The following is a 19,633-nucleotide window of genomic DNA, read 5'->3' as shown; positions in this document are numbered from 1 at the left end:
CCCCATTTCATGCAATAAACTGGGGTTACATTTGTGCTGCTGTCCTTGAGCAGAATGTCTTGAGCGGAAAGTTTCCTATCATCTCCCTCACCTCGTCACTTTTCAGAGCAAACGCAGAGACCTGCTTTAAATTAAACAGCCAGAAGGTGAAGGGAAGTAATGTTCTAGTCTACGGAGTGACAGCATGAAAGGCAGTGGTGAAGGGGATCACTGTGCAACAGAGGTAGAGGGAGTACAGGGAACATCTATCAATATTTACTGAGCAGCATTGCTTTTCCATTTCATGTTCCTCAGCCCTTCATCTTTACAAAGCCCTGCTCTGTAATAGCTTTGTGCTTATTGCTGTATATTGCCAAACACGAAACCTTGTTCCTATCTCTGATCTTTGTTGACAAGGATGAGGAAGACCATGGAAGCCTTTCTCTCCACGGGTCCTCTCTACCCACCCCAGAGGAGAGATTAATAGTTTCTGAAAGCATTTCCACCCTGCAGAAAAGGTCACCATAGTCCTGGGGAAGATGTATAAACAGGGGTTCACAAGGACTCTATAATAGCATTCCAGCATAAGGATATTAACAAAAAGTCTTCACAGCAGTGCTTTCAGAGTGGCTGGAGGTATGTCAGTGTTGTCACAAGTTATTATTTTTCACAAAGTGCAACACAATCCCATCACTTCCACAGGTGAATTATTTTTTTTTAACTAACAGTTTTTCTTTGCAGTTTGTCATTGTGTGGACCGTGATCTGTGGGGCAAGCTGCTTAAGGCTGTGAGAGAATATATCCCTGTCATCTTATCTTCTGGCTTCAGTCAGCCGTCTTTTGGATTCACTTAGAGCTGTGAGTTATGGTAGGATTTTGCTTTAGCTATTTTATGCCAGTTCTATCATCTTAATATTGCTCTGGCCCTGGACAGTAGAGTTAGCCTGAATTAACTTGTTAGATGCTCTTGTGTATCCTCTTAGTGTTTCACACAGCTTCTGGGGTCTGATATACCTTAATCCACACTTTTAAAATAGAAAAAAATCTACCAGAAAAGCTAGCAGAAGCTAGCAGAAGCTCAGCTAGAAAGCAGAAAAATTTCCACTTTCGGTTTTCCATTTATTGATTTACAATAGGGTGGCTACGTTGCTATCTTTTTACATGACATGGTGAGGCAGTGGACAAGGCTGCTCAGAGAAACCGTGGGTGCCCCGTGCCTGGAGGTGCCCAAGGCCAGGTTGGATGAGGCCCTGGGCAACCTGATCTGGTGGGTGGCATCCCTGCCCACGGCAGAGGGTGGGACTGGGTGACCGTTAAGGTCCCTTCCAACCCAAGCTGTTCTCTGATTCTATGATTCTAACTAAATTCCATACATGTGATTTGTACACACACACACACACACACAGACACTGCAGTTCATTATCCTAAATCACAAAATCAACCTGCCCAGGTCTAATGTTCTTTTAAAGACAAAATATTAAGTACTCGTATTGCTGAAAAAAAAGAGGAAAAACCTTCTGAAATGGACTGATGCAATTTTGTCAGATTATCATAAACTACCAAACCCCAGCTATGAGAATAGCTGATCCTGACAGATGCTTGCAGTTGGAGTGCCCACATAGGGAGAAGTCTGCTTATGTATCTGGTGGGAGGCATAAAGACAGAAGAAAGTTGATTTGCTTTGTCCTGTCAATCTCAGGATTTACTTTTCAGGTCATACCTTATCTACGCACAATGTTTATTTAGACAATGCAACCATCAGTGTCATTGATAGAATCAAATATACCAGCAGAGATGTTTTTCTTTCTCAGTATTTTTTGTTGTTGCTGGAGTGTTTCCTGCCACAAAAAATCTTTTTATGGAAATAATAGTTCATTACAAGCGCTATCATCTTGTATTGTAATTATTATTTTGTTTTACCCTGCCCACACAGAAAACTGTTTGCATTATATTCTATTGAAAGATACATTTTAAGTTAGCTCTGCTAGTCATGAATAATGTAAATTGACAAGAACTGTTATGGAGGGAGGTAGACAAAGAAACAGAAAGTTAAGTGGTTTCCTTTCTTTTTATGGCAGAGTGACATTTACCTGTAAGTACATTTGATTTTAACACAATAGGATGAGTCTCTGCTGTGCTGGATTAGGATTGAGGCATGTGGAGGAGTTCAGATAAGGAGTGGGCACTGAGAAATGCCCTCGCCAGACCTCTCTGGGGAGGTTACTTCAGCAGCAATAGCATGTCAGGATGTCTTTTTTTCAGTCCTTGTATCCAGCTGACAGAATCTTTCCTTGTTTCTGTATCTGTAATTCCAAGAGATCTCACAATGCTTCCCACAGCTGTCTAACAATCTAAGACTTAGTGCTTGTCACGTCACTTTCCAAAAGAGGGTCAATGTCACTTTCCTACCCTGACAGACAGGGAAACCACAGCAAAAAGAACTTGCAGGTGAACGAGGGTCACCTGGAGACTCACAACCAGTTTTCCTGGTGTGCATACTCATGTCCCGGACGAGTATTGCCTTCCCCTTTCAAGCAGCAGCTATGTTTTTCTCTAGTTCCCCTATTTCTCCGACTTGCCAGAACTACACTAGTTGAATCTAATCCTCCTGCAGTTACACTGGGTTTAAATCAGAAATAACTTTGGTGGCTTAGATTCTCAGTTTTGTAAACAGGAGCGTTCCCCCTGAAACCAGTCAGTATCAGTTTTAGGTCTGAAATTGTACAGCTGCTGTCATGTCTAAAAACATCCCTTTGGCTCCTTTATTCCTCCTGTGAGGCACATTTACTAACCTCTTTCAACCAGCTTGTCCCTGTAGTGTAACTTTCTATGTCCAGGTTACCCTGGAGAAGAGGGACAAAATCTAGTCAATCCTTGTCTCCAGTAAACACAAACAAAAAAAGCAAACAAAAAAACAAGCACCCCCCCAAACAAAAAAAAAGGACAATAACATGAAAACAAACAAACAAACAAAGCCCACAGAAAACCAAACATTCCTTTCCCCAAGGGAGACACAGGTCTGCAGGGGGAAGCTAACATCCTTCTGTTTCTGCAATGCCCTGGGTACCACTATTTAACCTTTCCCATATTCCTTGTAGAAAAGCTTTGGAGAACATTGTCCGGGCTGCCTCCCAGAGCTTTTCTCCTTCTGTGATCTCTCCTATAAGTTTCTCCACAGGAGAAGGACGGTAGCTGGCTGTTTGTCAATGTGACCTGTCCCACTGAGTTACCATCACACACACAGGAGAGAAGCTTTTGCAATCCTCTGCTTTCTGGTGACGTAGTGCAGGGTGCACGCACACATCAGAACCGTGTCTTGGGGCTTCATATGCCTTTATCTATGTCACGCGTTGGTTTTTACAGTTTGCTATGAATCACTGATGCCTGCTGGGAACACATACCCGCTTCTGGTTATTTTTGTTACAGTGTTATAATGGGCACAAGGACACCTAAAAGTGGAACAACTGAGCATCTCTTGGTAGCCAGGGCTGCGCAGCTCTCCAGGGCTGTCTGAGAACTCCAAGGTCTGCTGCTGGACTCTTACCGCAGTGAGAAGAAATGTTTTCATGGACTAGGGCATAGCACACATCCTGGGCAGCAACTCTGCCCGTGTGAATGACAGAAAGTACCTAGAGCTCTGGCTCAAGTGATCAGAGAGCTCAATATGCTGCAGGTTTTCCAGGTGAGGGCGGATCAGTCTTTTTGGCACTCTGAGTACATATTAGCTGTGGGGCAGTGGCTCTCTGTGGCATGACCCTGGGCCCTGGGACATCCAGGAGCTATGCTGGAAAGTTTCATGGCTCCCTTCTGGCCAGCATCTGCTGGCAGGCGTTTTCTGGCCCGGTGGCTTTCTCACCAGCAGAAAGCCGGTGGTCAGAGGCATGAGATGCATGCCAGGATCTCTTTCTGACGTGCAGCTGAGACATAGCTTGGACAAACACCTGGGCAGCATCTGAAGAAAAAGGTATTAATGGCATGTCGATGTTGTTATACCATGCTGGTGCTGTTTGGTGATGCAAGGATGAATATAAGGAATTTAGTAGTATGGACAAGGAGAAAATACACACCCCGTGTTAGTTAAAAACTACTTGCTAGGGGAGTGAGGGTTTCAGTTTTGAAGATCATAAAATTTGAAGTACATATTTTTCTGTTCCCAGATAGAGAAAGAGGGAACAAAGAAAATAAACATGAGAACTGCTGTGTAGTCAGCTTTTTGGTAAGGGCGTTATGTGTTCAGTGATTTCTGATCACTGATCAATGTTTGTTATAGATGGGGAGCATGTTAGAAAAGCATCAACATATTGATATTAATGAGACAATACTAAAGGGAATGGTAGAAACAAGCAATACTAGATATAAAATACTAATATCATCTGGAGTTCTGTTAGAGCTGGAGGTCTCAGAGTGGCCTTCTTTGCCACCTCCCTTTTACAGGGAAGTTCTGACACAAGAGAGGAACTGATTCGCTCAAGACATGCAGACAGCAAATGGTAGAATTGGGACTAGAATCCAAATTTTTTCATTCTTAATAGAAAGGGAGAAGATAGGATTACTGTAGTTTCAAAGACATGGCTACGAGAGCATTCAAAGTAACTGAAGATGATTTTCTAACTGTATTGTCTGGGCTTTGCCTTGCTCCTTGGATTCTGCTTTGTTCTTTTATTCTCCTGCTCCACTACATGCAAAACAACAGTCACTTTTACAGAAAAAATATTATGTCCAAACTCTGCCTTTGGGTACAGAAAGAAATGGCTTAGGAGGGAAGCTACCGAGTCCAGCTGATTGGGAAAGTGGCCATGTGCCAGACATCATCTTTTGTGGTAATAACCCCTTTCCAATGGCAGCCTGAGCTATTTGCCTGTCATGATTTGTCTTTTTGTGCTTGAGGAATGCTGGCTGACCTTTGTCTTTGATGTTGCTGGGCCTTTTCCTTGCAATAGGGCAGTTCAGGAGGCCATGACCACATCTGCTTTGGCTGGTTCTGTTATCAATTAATTTGTCCTGCCACATCAAAGAAGAGAGATAAAGCTGTAGCATTTCCTTACCACAGATTTTTATCTCACTCCCCAGTTCACCTCACAACACACGCACCTTCCACCTCCACAGCAAGCAGAGAGAGAGAGACAGTCAGAGAAAGAAACTGAAATGACATCCTAATAGCCTCCCTTGAGTGCTGATGGCACCTGGGTCTCTGTGTGCCGAGCCTTACACCCACTCCCAATCTGGCCTGGCCACAGCCAGTCGGTTGCTTACTCCCCCAATAAGTTATTTGCTTTTCTCTCTAGACAAATCAGTGATGTTAGAATGACAAATAGCAGTTATAGCTCTGCACTTAGCCGAGTATAATTTCAGCCCATCAGTACCATCTGTCTCCCTTCTTGGGCTACAGCTCCATTAAACCAGAGCCAGAGATCCTCAAGGACAAAGGGCTGAACTCACATGGACAGATATTTTAGGGGTCAGAAGCTGGGACTCTGCCATTTGCAGCTAATTCCAATGGTGAGCTAGAAAAAGATGAAGCTGGGACATAAAACCTAACCCAAAGTAAAACTTCCCCATTGCTCTGCCATGCTGAGCCTGGACAGGAGTTCTGCACTGAGACTGGTGCTACAACTATCCAAATGTACCTGAAGATTTGTTGGGGTGATGCTGTTTGTCTTGGTTTTGAGACAGCACTCAGGCTTATTTCTAGGAAATTTTGTGTTCATTTACTACTATAGGGAGAAACCAATCTCCAAATCAGTTTCCATGCGCTACAAAAAAGCCGAGTCTTGGCACTGTGGCTGTGTCTTTCTCTCTCACTGACTAAAGACCCTGTATACCTTGCAGGATCAGTTGCCTTCAAAACCTGTCCTTCCCAATTTGTTTAGGTAAAGTGCAGAGTGCAGATGATTCCCAGAATAATGGGAATGGCTTCATTTGGAATGACAGCAAAAACAAATCTGGACCTAGCTTTTCACCTAATGGAAGGGCATACAGGAAGCAGTGAGAATATGTCATTGTTAGTAAAGGACAACATTATATGAGAAAGAGCACAGGAGAGAGGCAGAGAGAAAAAGAGATTTTTCTTATCTGCTAAATAAGGGCCATTTGGAGGTGTGTGAGGACAGCGGGGGTCAGTGAGTGCTGGAACTGACTCTGAACTTCTGGCAGAACAATCTCCTGGAACTAAAACCAAGAATACCTTCATCTTCAGCAACCTGCCGGGAGATGTTCCACAGCCAGCTTTCTCCACAAGAGCCAGGTTACAGTGTCTGTATATGACAGCAACTGAAGCAAAAGCTTTTGTCTTTTAAAACAGACTAGTTCGCATACAGCACAGTAGACTCCAGCCTGAACCCATTTAATATCAGACACTGAGCAAGAAGCCATTCACGACAGAGGAGCCAAAAACCATGATATTATTTGCCACATACCAGGGAGATGGTGGGTGCAGATGTTCACATAGGACACCTAATTAGAACAGATACGTTAGAGAAATTAGAATTTCTTCAGTAAGGGTCTAGTCCTACTCACTGGTCTGTTTTAGCTACCAGATATTTCATACGTCTGTGCCACTTTTCACCCATGAAACCAATCTGTGTGGCAGACACTTCTTAAACCTCATGTCATCCCTGTCTTATGAGAGGAGTAAAGACTACTGCCACTGCTTGCCAGATCGGTGGTTTCACTGAAGTTTCACGTTACTTGCCTACACATGGAGTCAGGGTTGGAACTAGAAATAAAGCCCAGAGTCCTATCTTGTAGTCTTCTCTCATCAACCACGTTCTTCCGAGCTTGTTTTACCTGCGTATCAGGAACTTTGTGGGCCACTACAGAGACAGAGAACAGATTGCCCCCAAATGGTGTCTTCAATCACTCAACTTTTATCACTGAGAGACAGTAGCTTCCCTCCCTGCCTCCTTGAAAAGCTTTTAAAATAAACACAGGTACATTAGAACAACAGCCCTTCAAAAGGGTCCCTTCCTCCCCCTCACCTTTCTTGCTCTCCTGTCATTAGGCAGAGCAGAGCCATCCTTACATGTGACATTTGGACAGATTGACTTAAGCTATTTACTTTAAGCTTTTCTCTCTCTCTTCCTCCCATTCAGGATCACTTTCATTCATTTTTCAAGTGTCTCAAATTTCTTTTGCTAAATCCATAGATTGGGCGATTCAGAACGAAGTGGTGCTGCATGTAGCATTCTGCTAAAAGCACAACCCTGCAGCCTCACTATTCCTCCTGTCACCTCCTTCTGCTTAATCTTTATTCACTAATTCTGCTGGCAGGGGGAAAAATACACTAGGAGTAGAACAGTAAATCTCACTTTTAAAAGCCAATTTTATTTTCTTATCATAAAGGCTGCCTTGCTTAAACTATGCAGTAACTGTCTTCTGGACTTAAGAGTCTGTGGGTCAGGCTCAGATCTGAGTTATATCAATTAAAGCTACTGCTTTGGGGCAACCCTTTATAAGTACATTTTAAACCAATGAGCTCACCTGGTTAAGGATGTCTTCCCAAACCAAATCCTAACCCAGAATTGCCACATTAATGTCAGTGGAACTGGCAGGTGACAGAGTTCAGACTCTGAACTCCATCACAAGAATTTTCTCTTTCTCCCAGCAGCAGAAAACCACCAAGCAGTTTCTTGATTTACATTCTTTGCTCAAGAGAAGCCCAGAAGCTTCGCTGGGTAGGTTGAAGGTGTAGTGGAACAGATATGTGTCTGAAGTGAGGATGTGTCATGCTGTTCTGAACTAAATCTGCCTTAAAGCACTGCTGACCAAAGCATGGTATTAAATTCTGACTAGGAATTATAGAAAATTAAGACCAAAGAGAGACAAAAAAATACTTGACCCTGACAAGATCTTTTTGGTCACTCAAATATCTCTGGGCTGTGGCTTTTAGAGTATGAGAAGGGGGGTAAAGGTAAAGTGCTGAGAGGAGACAACTAGGCTTATGTCTCTGGATTTGCTGCCATCATTTCCTTTTTTTTTTTTTCACAGTAAATATTCGGGTTATAAAGGACAGTGATGTCTGGGGGAGGTAAACTGGTGTTTCTAATGGGAGAGTGGAAGAAATTTTTGGAAGGAGGGCTTCGAGTCTTGGGGTTATGCTAGTTTCCTGCAGAAACCAGACAAGTATGGTAAGCCCATCACTGTGTGGTTAATACAGGTTCCTTGTGATTCTGTCTCTACAAGTAACACAAAAGAAGTTGAGTGGACACAAGATGAACCGTCCTTGCAGCATAGATGGATACAGGAAGACCCTCTGAACACCAGTCAAAGGAGAACAACAGCCACAAAATGTTTACCTCTGTCCCTAAAAAAGAGACACCCCCTACCATCATTCAACAGGAAGAACACTGTTTCAAGTCAACTGGTTTTCACGTTGTCTCTCCTTGGTTTTCGTGGCCTTTAGTAGCTATTCCACCTTCCCTCTTACCCAGGTGAAAATAGTGCTGCTCCCTTCTGCCAACACAGGACAGAGGAGCCAGAGTTTTTCAACCTCATACCATACTTAGCCTACAGATGCCTAGCAGGTGACCTCAATATCTAACAAAACCAAATAATAGGTATAGCTCTTATATATGTTACATATATATAACATTCAGAGTGTCTAGTACTAGGACCTAGGACTTTCCAAAATTTATGGAAAGTTGCAGGAATCGGAAAGCCTGCTACAGTGACACATCAAATCCTGGGGCCTTTTATGGGAAACCGTGTTTGTCAGAGATGGGCAGGGCCTGGGAATATTTTTCATTTTTTCAACTGAATGCTTTTTTCCCATGTTCATGTTGCTTTGATGCTCCCTTTTCACACAAGCTTGCCAGCCTTCCTATTACCATGGCTTACATAAGTTATGGCAGCAGATAGCGGTCCCAGTAGAGACCAGGGCTCTGTTGTGACAAGGGCTGGACAAAAATCTGCATGCTACCCTGTTGCCATGAACTTTGGCAAGCCATTCTCTCTCCCAGCCACTCTTTTTCTCTCCTTGATCTTTCTTGTTCAACGGCAACTGGAAGATTTTGGGTACTTCCTCAAGTTTCTGTATTAACTCTTCCTAGGGAAAATGTGGTCTAAATCACCTCTTTTCAGGACACAAAAGGGGGGATAGAGGGAAAGAACTAGAGATGTGGGAGCAGGTGAGTGATGTTAAGCAATGCCGATATTACAGAATGGTCACATTGGCACATAGTCATTGGGTAAATGGGGCTGCAGTTTGAGGTATTCTTGGGACAGCAACTCACGTTAAATGTAAAGCTTTTTGTGTGCAGATAGAGTTTGAATTAGGGGAAATGCTCAAAATATATAAACAGGAACTAGTCTTGCAGAGAAGATAAGCTGTGGAGTAGGGGGCTGTCTCTTCCAATGTGTATTTAGTGTCTACCACAGTGGGGACTAATCTCATTTTAGGCCTCTAGATGCTGGGCCTCTCTTAATGTGTATACTGCCATAATACACATAACTACTTCCTTCCATTGACTGCCTTTTTGTTGCATTGTTTTGTGTAATTGACTCCCTTTTTCATCCAGAGGCCAAAGAGTGATTATTGGAGATTGCCAGCTCCAGACCTGAATTGTTTCATTCAGGAAGTTAATTAAAATCAACCCACCTCTTTAGAAAACCCTTTCAAATATACTGTAGATGCTCCTTTCATCTCAGCATTACATTTTTTTTATTTTTTTTTAATCAGTGCTCTTTAAATCATGGAAATAACTTGGCAAAGAAGCTGAATTACAAGAAAAATCAGTTAGGAACCTAGGTAAAGGCATATAATAGGTCTTTAGAGGAGAGGAATGAATTTAATTGAGTGAAAGCTCAGAAACCCCAAAAGTAAACTCAGGGTCATCGGCATGGTTCTTTCACTTATCCCTCAGTTGCACTTCATAGATCCAGGCTTCCTTTTGCTCTGCTGTTATCACACTTTCCTTTTCCTGTGATTTATTAACTGTGGAACTGTCAAATTATGAAACTGAGGTTCTAGAAATACTTATTAATGTTTGAGAAATTCATTTCACACTTGAATACTTTTTCTAACACTTACTAATGTCCCTCATTTTGGTCATGTGGGTCTACAGGGCAAGAAAACAAGGTATCTTATTATATATTTAGTATGTGGAGATGAAGGATGAAAAAAATGTATTTTAACCCCCCCCTCAAACGTTGCGGCAACTTTATACATTTGCATCTTGAGCTGCTGTATATGGTAACTGTGTGTGTATACGTACATAAGCAGGGCAATGTCTGTATGTTCAGTGACACCATTCCAGCTTCCTTTCAGTCACTATTAGGAAAGCACTTCTAATCCCCTCTGAGAAGCTTGAACATACAATTCCTTTCATGCCAGTTTTGTCTTCCTCAATTTGGCAAACACTGACCTTTCCCCTATGATTCCGATGGAACTTGTAATTCAAAAGGCATTTCTGTTTATTATTACCCTGTTAGTGTACAAGAATCATCAGGGATGCCAGTACTGCTAAAGCAACACAGTTACTTTCTAAGCTTTCTGTTGCAGTTTTGTACTGCAAAGCAAAATAAGTGATAGATATACGGTGATTACTTTATTCACTATTTAATCAGAATAACAAATCTAAAAAAAAATCTGAATAAAAATAAAAATTACTTGCCTCAAGTTCCTTGAGAGTAGTTCTCCCAATTTATTTCCCACACAAAGTTTTCTGATGCAAATTGATTTAAAATGTAGAAGCAAAGAACACCAATAATGTCAACATTTATAAATTTTCTCCTACAGGACTGGAACATTTCTACTTCTTATTTCAGAATGAGACTCAGTTTTGAAATGTGTTATGTTAAAACAGTATCAAATTTAACAGTCTAAACTGGTACATTTTGACTTACTTAACATGGGGTTTTCCTTCAAAACATAATTTTGCACAGAATACTGAGCTCTGTGTTTCCACCAGCATTAATGAAGTCAGGTTTAGTATTTAACCTAATCTGCTCAAAAAAGTCCTATACCCTGCATACTTAGAGAGACATCATCTGATAGGAAATGGCTGCAATACCTCTAGCTTTCCTAAAATGCTGACAGTTTCAACCGTTTCTTAAGAAATACTTACTGGGGACTGCAGCTTTAAACAGATGCTTCTGCTTTAAAATAAGACCTTCTTTGGCTGAAATGGATGGCTTCTTACAAATAAAGCAGTGGTATTGCTGGCAGAACGCTGAAGGTTACCCATAGAACCGCGTGACCACCAGACCTTTTTCCTTAAGATATCTCTGCACACTGCTTTTCTCCCTCTGCTGCCTTACTGTTACTGTCTACGATTTCTTAAGGACCATAACATTTTATTTTATTTTTTTTTGTCCAGGGAAGTATTTCATGCCAGCATTGGGAACGTGTTTTTTTTTCAAAGCACAATTTCTGCTTTGAAACACTAGCAACCATTTACAGCTTTTCATGTTTGATAAGCCACTCATGATGAAAACTGATTGGAACTAAAGAACACTTCTACAATGCACAGGTGTCCACTGCAAGCTCAAAATATCAGACCTAATGATAATAGGAAAAAAAAAACTTTTTGCATCCTTCCAGATCTGACAATACCATTTATTGACCAATGAAAAGAAGAAAGCAGTGGATTGACAGCAGTAACATGGAAGACATCCTTTATATTTCTTACCTGCTATAAGAGGTCTGAATTCTGGCTTTCTTTAATCCCGCACAGAAGCCAATGATGTGGCAGGCTGGAGTGTTTGTTCTGCCTTCTCTTCTCTTTAAGCTGAGGACAAGACTAAAAGTTAATACAACAGAGAATCCTTGCTGAGATCCAGTCCTTATTACAGATGTCCCACTTATCTGCATGCCACTCAATGCAGATGTTTTCAAATCTGCCAATTTGTGTATATGTAAGTGCTTAATTTTGGTATATATGAAAATGCTCACACATGAATATAACACCCTCCCCTCCCCCCCAAGTCTGTACACACAAGTTCAGCAGATCATTCGGATTAGCACATGCCCATCTGAAAGTCTGTCTTTGAGGGTCTGTCCTTTGGCTTTTTCTTTGCTACTGCTCTTCATTTTTTTGTGCTGGAAGACTTCAACACTTGTGTTATGTGAAAAAGCTCTAGTTACATTAGCTAACTACTGCTTCTTCCTTAAAAACATATATATCGGTTACTATCCACTTTGTAAATTGCCATGGATTTGATGAATGCAACTTACTTTTTGTGTGGAACAAATTTTGAAAGATTATCTTCATGCACATTTTTAAACTTCATGGGAGACTTCTCCAGCAAATTATTTATTTGTTTTAATGTTATTTAGCATCCATGAATCTAAAAGCATTTCATAGCTATCATTCACTCATCAACTCATTAATAATGATTTAGCTTGTTATTAATGCTTTCATTTCACAAAAGCAGAACTGAGATGTGGGTATCTGAAAGAAGGGCTATTATTTTTAGAAAGGTTCACCATGTAGAAGAACTCAGCTTGCTGAGAGCTCAGTTCTTCTAAAAATCTGTCTACAAGGGTCAGAAAGAAACTATTAAAATGCCCGACACCTATTAATCTACTCCTCTTTTAGGTATGTAACTGTGAACCGAGCTCTTTTGAAATAAAATCTCTCATACCTGTGAGATCACGTATTAGAAAACTGGTCCTGGTGTGTCAAAAAGTTGGTCCCAAAATACATACCCCTACACAAATAGTAATATAATACTTATTTTTGCCCCCCAGATATTTTATTTTAGGGAAATGCAACAGGAAAGAACAAGAGTAAAATTCCTATTTGAGAAAGCACAGCATGTGCAACTTTTCTGTAACAGGCAGCAAAAGGTCTAAGAACAAAAAAAGGAATACTGAGATCTGCACACACGGAGATTCTCATAAATTAGCTCAGAAAACCAAAGGTAGAGCACTGCGTGCCATGGAAGGCTAGTATCATAAAATATTTTTTAAAAGTCCTTTAACAATATTAAAGTCCTGCTTGGAAACAACTATTGTAATACAAATTTTCCTTCTCCTAGCTTGAAAATCAATTGTGGAGCTCTTTTCTTTGTTGTAAATTTTCAAAACTCTAAAAAAAATGGAATCAGTTCCCACCCTGGAAAAATGAACGAAAGTGCTTAATCCATTGGCATTTGTGCACAAAGTGCATTTGTTGTGCTGCTGAATGTAACACGATCTGAACCAAGAAAGGAGAATGAACGCTTTGCGGCCCCTGATGGATTTCAGATTTATTAGACACTGGAATGTTTTTTTTCCCCCCTTGTCTATAAGAACATGGTGTGTAAGATGATAAAGGGCAGGAATAAAGGGAGCAGACACTGTAGCCCTTAAAATTAAAAGAACCATTTCTAGATTTTGAAAGTGTCAATGTATTTAAAACAAAATAAAAAAAAAACAACAGCCTAAATATAAGCGTTGCATTATTCAGTCTGCTTTCCTTTTGGAAAAAAAAAACATTTTGCAACCACTAACAAAGCTATGAACATGTGACTAATACTACTTTTATTTTCCTATATGGAGAAAAACATCGTCACAAAGCATAAATGGAATATTTATGCTGTAAGATAATACACACATACCTGTAAATTATTAGTGCAAGATGTAATAATTCATCTTTAGTTTCATTACTCATGCAGTATGGAGCTTTCAAGATTAGGGATAGATTTGTTATGCCACTACATTCCAGTATATGTTTTCCCTTCCTTAACCCTCTCTCTCTTCTCTGGCACACACATTCTATACAGTAGAAGCAATTTTCTTTGCACCAACACATACAGACTGTATAAGCTACACAGGACTGGCATCGTTTTCAAAGGACATATTCATGATACATTTCATGACGTTAACCAGGTTGAAAAAAATTAGCTCGGGGTGTAGGGATGTAATTTCAAATACATTTTTGGGGAAAGTTTCCTATTCAGAGAAGAGCTCCAAGGTGTAGCATTAATAAAAAGCTCCTTTATTCTAATGTTACAGGATTGTTCTCTTGAGCTGCCAGGATGGGAACCACAGTGGTCTGCTTGTAGTAGTGGTAGTTTTGTTTCAGTATCTATAATGTCCCTTTGTGAAAAGGAATAGCAAAAGTCTGGAATGAATTGCTTCAATAATTAGAATTCCTATGAAAATGTAAACAACAAAACTATTCACTGAAAGCAAACTAATGTTTAATATATAAGAATCAGAATAAACAAGCTCCGTTCTTCTATTTTTGACTCTGTATGTATTCTAAATGTCTGAAAGCGATGTGTCTGACAGAGATGATGAGACCAAGGAGACAATTTAGGCTAGTGTTCCAAGCACAGGGACTCCAGACTCCTGAAATGTCTGCTAGGGTCTGCTACTGAGTTATTGTGTAATCTTGGGTGAGTCATTTAAATTCTTTATGTGCTGATTTCACCAGTCTGTAAAATAGGTGTAATCCTCCCCCATTTACCTCAGCCAGCAAAAATATCTATAAAGCATCTGAGATGACATGTAATATTCAGGCAAATTTTTCTTCAGTAAGAAATTCTCTGTACAAGCTATATTTGTCCACAGATCTTTTTGTCCTGCAAATCTCTGCCCCCAGACACATACATACACAGTCATGTCAGTTCTGCCGGAAAGATCAGATGAACACACTTTTATTGTGAAATCAAAAACATCATTCTGCTACTATAACTGCAGAACAGAAATTGTTTTAACAATCAAACATCAAGTCTTTTCAAGGAGACGGCATATAAGCCCAAATCTTGCTTCTCTTGGTCAAATGAGAGGTCCTAGTAAAAATCAGTAGGATACTTCAAGCCATTAAGGAAAGCAGGATCTGGCCTCCTGTAGAGCATTGAGGTAAAACAGACACACTACTGCAGTTTGCATTGGACAGTTCTCAATTAGAATGTCAAGATTTATAGTGTATTTTATCCGTTTTTCATTCTTCCCTGTTCATTTTAACTTTTGACCTACAGTTATTGGCAGAAGGGGGCTTGTCCCAAAGGGCCATTAGTCCCCTCCAAAGAGGCCTTCTAAGAAGTGAAAAAAAGAGGGTGGGAAGCAGGTCTCTTTGTAACAGGACCCCTCCTCCTTCTCTAAAATGCCTACACACTCAGCATGATAGTTAGGGTACAAGAAAACAGTAGACTGTCTGGATTTTCTTTCAATAAGTGGCTAAGGTCTTGCACTCTTCCTGTTCTGTCCTGCCCTGACAAGAGGTTGGATGAATATAAATCCTGTAGAAAGGGTAAACACGAATTTTGTCTAAAACTCTTCACAGAGCTAAATCAAAGGAAAATGAAGGTTATAAATGTGGGAAATCTATGCTGAGATCCCAGTAAGAGCCACGGGAAGATGTGGCATACAAATTTTCTCCAGAAGGCAGGAGTTCACAAATCTCTCAGCCAACATGGGATGTATCATCCTTACAGTTATATGATAGAAGAACATAAGTAGCAGATACATTCTTGAATTTGAACAAAACTGTATGGGAATGGATAGATTTACCCAGGTCAGATAGCCCTGCCCAATGCATACCATCCAAAAAAGGAGGTGATAGCTGCATCAGAGAGTATCCTACTGGCATGTAACTTGAAATTTCTCAAGGAGAAACCTTAAGATTACTAAAGTATCAAATAGGATCAATGATCTTGCTGTAGGACTGTGCTGGTGATACAAATTAAGGGCAGTACTGTAAATGTGGAGGGCCAGAGTAGTCGAGGGGAAGAACTCTATGATTCTGGGCATTAGAGCGTTAGAGACAAGATGAAATGTAATAGGATGAGATCTCAGGCTGTGCAGTTTGGGATTAATGACAGCAACACTCCACAGTGAGCAAGGTGCTCCTCAGCTGGAGACGTCCTTTCAGCAGTGAGGTTCTCCAAGGGCCTTCCCGTGGGTGCAGGGGGACAAAAATAACATAGCTGGCTTTAGGATAGCACTAGCTTCATTTGCATAAGGGATTATATAACATAGTTGCCTCTAACAACAGACGACTAGTTTGATGAACCAGAAGGCCCCTTCCAGTCCTATTGTTCCTGCTATTCCCAAAGTTAAATTAACACCAACCTTGCCTAGCAACATCATGTTCCTCTGTGTGTGGAGATGGAGTTTGCCCTGGAGCCCCTGGGATGAGATGTCTCTTCTTAAATGGGAACTGAAAAGCCTCACAACGAAGAAAGTAAGTAGGAGAGGTGCCAGATTAATATATTTTTTAAAAAATAATGGATTTAAATCCTCCTGCTTTTGGGGGCTGAAGGACCTGTAATGATACTGTGTGCAGTAGGACACCAACCTTAAATTTACCTCAGGAGTGGCTCACGGCCCGCTGCGCAGCGTTCAATCCTCTCATCAGGGCACCCGTTATCCTCTGCCAACCTGAAGCAATTGGGGCAGAAACAGTCAGTCTGGGAAAGTGACTTTTCTCCAGAAAACAGAAACTGTCCCAGTGTCTCCAACCTCTTCTCTCCAAGCCTTGTTTATCACAGCCTTCTCTGCCTGTCAGGAAGACAGAGCTTCCAAACCCCACAGCCCTCATCGCATGCAAATCCCAGAGCCTGGCAGCAATCTCTCCCACCTATGTCATACACATATTATATATAGGTACATATTTTAATACAGAGTATGTGACATCAGGTGAAATGCAGCCCCTGTCCCTGATGGATACTGCTCTGGGGAGGCTGTGAGGGGAGGGGGTGGGGTGGGCTCTGACTGGGCCTGCTGTCACCGCCATGTTGGGTGCTGAGGCGAGGAGCCAGGCTGCCCTACGGCACAGGACAGCGTGAGGAAAAACAAAACGGGATTAGTGGATGTTACAGAAATGGGGAAGCCCATTGTCTCTGGTGGTAGTGGCAGTGCCTCATTGCCTGCCTCTGGGTCTCTTCAGGACCTGATTTTAGGCGTAAAGACGCTGCCAGGCCTCAAGCTGAGTAACAGTCGGGGGAAAGCTGTTTCCTGTGGTAGCAGACTGGCGGAAAGCTGACAGAGTCATCTCGGAGCACACAGCCCAGCGCAAAGGCAAGTAAGTGAAATAACAGCAATTTAAAATGTGTGGGAATAGAAATTCTCCTTCCCTGGCTTCCCCCCGTGTTGTGGGCAGGCTCCTGCAGAGCTGAGGGGAGGAAGAGGCACTCGGTGGGCAGTGCTTCACGGACCTGATCTCACCATGGCCTGAGTCCCTGGTGCTGCTCTGTCACTGGTGCCTGCCCCAAAAGGATGGCCTCCAAGATGGAGACAGTGTTTCAGCCTGTGTCACCTCTTTTCCTGTACAGCCAGGATTGGAGAGAGGCTTTAGAAATGGCTGCAGATGGCAGCTCAGTTTCAGAGCAGCACCTTGCTGGCATTCGTTGACTGGGGTAGGTTTAGGCTGTGGGGCAGGTGGCAGGAGCTGATGGGAACGATGTGCTCCTCCATCTCCTCTCACCTCCACAACAGCAGCAGTAGCAACTCAGGAGGAGGGTTGTTGCAAGGACACAACTGCCTGCCAGGTGTCACATCCTCAGCGTGGAGCTCGAGGGGAGGAAGCTGAGGACACCCTCATCTGGGTAGCTGCCCCAGCTACCAGCAGGTACCTGGCCCCAACTTTCTGGTGAGATTCAGAGAGTGGTTTAGTAAAGCAACTATTTTCTCCCAGGACCCAGAGTGGAGCCCACCTACTCATTCCTCTGAACAGCCATCAGACGATAATGACTTTCAGTCAACGCTGTAGCTTTGAACAGATGCCTAGAGGTGAAAGGATCTGTATTCCATTACTAGCCCCTTGAACTAGCTGGGGTCCCCTAGGTTAAATATTTTTAGCAACAGCTTGTTTACATGTCAAACTTGTCAATGAGCTTCTGGGGCACTGCTGCCACAAAGCTGTGTCAGTGGCAGCCGGTGAGCTTTCTCTGTGCACTGAGCTAAAGCCTTCTAAAGGGCTTGTCAGATATATTCTTCCTACTGTGTCACAAGAGCAAGACTAATTTCAAAGAAATGCTCTTTATTTCTACTTAAAACTGCTAAGGAAAATATCCAGCACTGTCTTTTTTCTTGTCATCTGTTCGACAAGTGTCTCATAAAACAAATTGAGAGGTTTAAATCTCCGAGACAAAAATCAATAAGAGGATAAGTAAAGAATAGGAGGAAGTCAGCAGGCTGAGATTTATTTCACTGGAAATGTTTTTTCAATGGATTTACTAATAAATCTAAAGTGGCTGGTGCAGCTGCCTTTGATATGTGGTATCCCCTTTACTTAGATGAAAGTTGCACATGAAAAGGAGCTTTGAATACTGATTTTTACAAGGGTGTAAATCAGGGAAGCCCCACACGTTAAATATACCACCAGCATCTGCTTCAGGTAGAAGTTAAGGGATTTGATTGTGTGCCAGAGTTTTTCACTGTAATTTTGCCCTTTTCTTTATTATAGTGCAATAGTTGTGCTCAGGACTTGCTGTGCTGGGTGCTGAATATTGTGATGTAATAAAATCATCTCTGTCCCAAAGAGTTTATAGAATTTCAAGGGCAGGAAACTCCATTGAAGTGTTAAATAGGGACTGACCAACAATGAAATCACAGGGAATGAAGTATGTGATGGTGGAACTGAGCTGTAGTATCTCTTGAAAATCCGGTGAATATTTCCATTATGGTGATGGAAAACTGAGAAAAATTTAAAATAAATGTGTGATTTGAAAAAGACTTACAGATAGACAAAATGAAATAAACTCCTGAAACAGTCCAGAGAAGGTCAGAGTGGACTGGCTGCCAGTCATTTTCAGGTTGATTCCGCAGCTGGCCTGTGCTGTAGGAAGTACGGATGTTACCCTGAGTGATGATAATGATAGTTGTTACTGAAAGGCATAGACTGCACCCCAGTCCAGAATCCTGCTGCACATTCCCAAAGACTGTGATCTTTTACAGAAGCCCAGTATATGAAAAGGAAGCAATACTGAGTTCCTTGTTGAGTAATATTAGTGTGTTACTCCAGTTGGCACATACGACAGATGGCTGTGGGTAGGGAGCTTGTTGCTGGGTCTGCGTATATGCATATGTGCTAGGAGGGGTTCCAGAATGGCATGGTTCACTATTCTATTTCAAATTAAACAAATACTCTTGGATGCTTTTACAGTGTCAGATGGGAAACCAGCCAGAAACTAGCTGATATCTGATTGTTCCTTGTTCTTCAATTGATTTTGCATTTTTGGAAAGATTTCTCTGCACCAGACATGTATCAGTACATGGTTAAGCTCCGTTGTTCCAGTTCACAAATTTGATGTTAGGAAGAAACGTCAAAAGTGAGAGTAAATCAACAGATATGGTCATTTTCATCCCCTTCTATGGATTTTCTCGCATCAACTTGAGAAACATTTCACAGCTAACTGTGAAAACTGGCACCTCATTACCTACTTTATTATTTCTTATGACTTATTAAGGATTATTATCATTGTTCATTATCCTTTTTAATAGTGCATACCCTGGCTATTGTATCATGTTATTACTGGAGAGTAGTAGCAAACTCTTACGTTTAGGTCACTTAAACAGTTTGTATTTAAAAATTCCTTTGGCTATTATTCTGAAGGGCGTATCCAGTACTGTGATTTGCACAAGGTTTTGAAAATGGAAAGAGGAAGAACGTTGAATGAAAACTGTGTGATTAAATGCTAAATGACTGTGTCATAAAGATATACGCACAGTGGGGCTCAGCTGAAGTTGCACGGCCCACCTCAAGACTGTAATATCCTTCATTTC

General features: G+C 41.6%; 1 protein-coding gene across 1 annotated transcript in view; it reads left to right on the top strand.

The window, feature by feature from the left end:
- Positions 1 to 16,633: 16,633 nt before the first annotated feature.
- The window catches only part of MYL10 (myosin light chain 10), a 95,101-nt gene continuing 92,101 nt past the window's right edge, over positions 16,634 to 19,633 (top strand). The window contains exon 1 of the mRNA XM_040532133.1: positions 16,634 to 16,931. The gene's annotated coding sequence lies outside the window, so the exon portion shown is untranslated. The remainder of the gene's footprint in view (positions 16,932 to 19,633) is intronic.

Source organism: Cygnus olor, chromosome 20 (genome assembly GCF_009769625.2).
Source record: "Cygnus olor isolate bCygOlo1 chromosome 20, bCygOlo1.pri.v2, whole genome shotgun sequence".
Taxonomy (NCBI): Eukaryota; Metazoa; Chordata; class Aves; order Anseriformes; family Anatidae; genus Cygnus; species Cygnus olor.
This window is presented reverse-complemented; position numbering and strand designations above follow the sequence as displayed.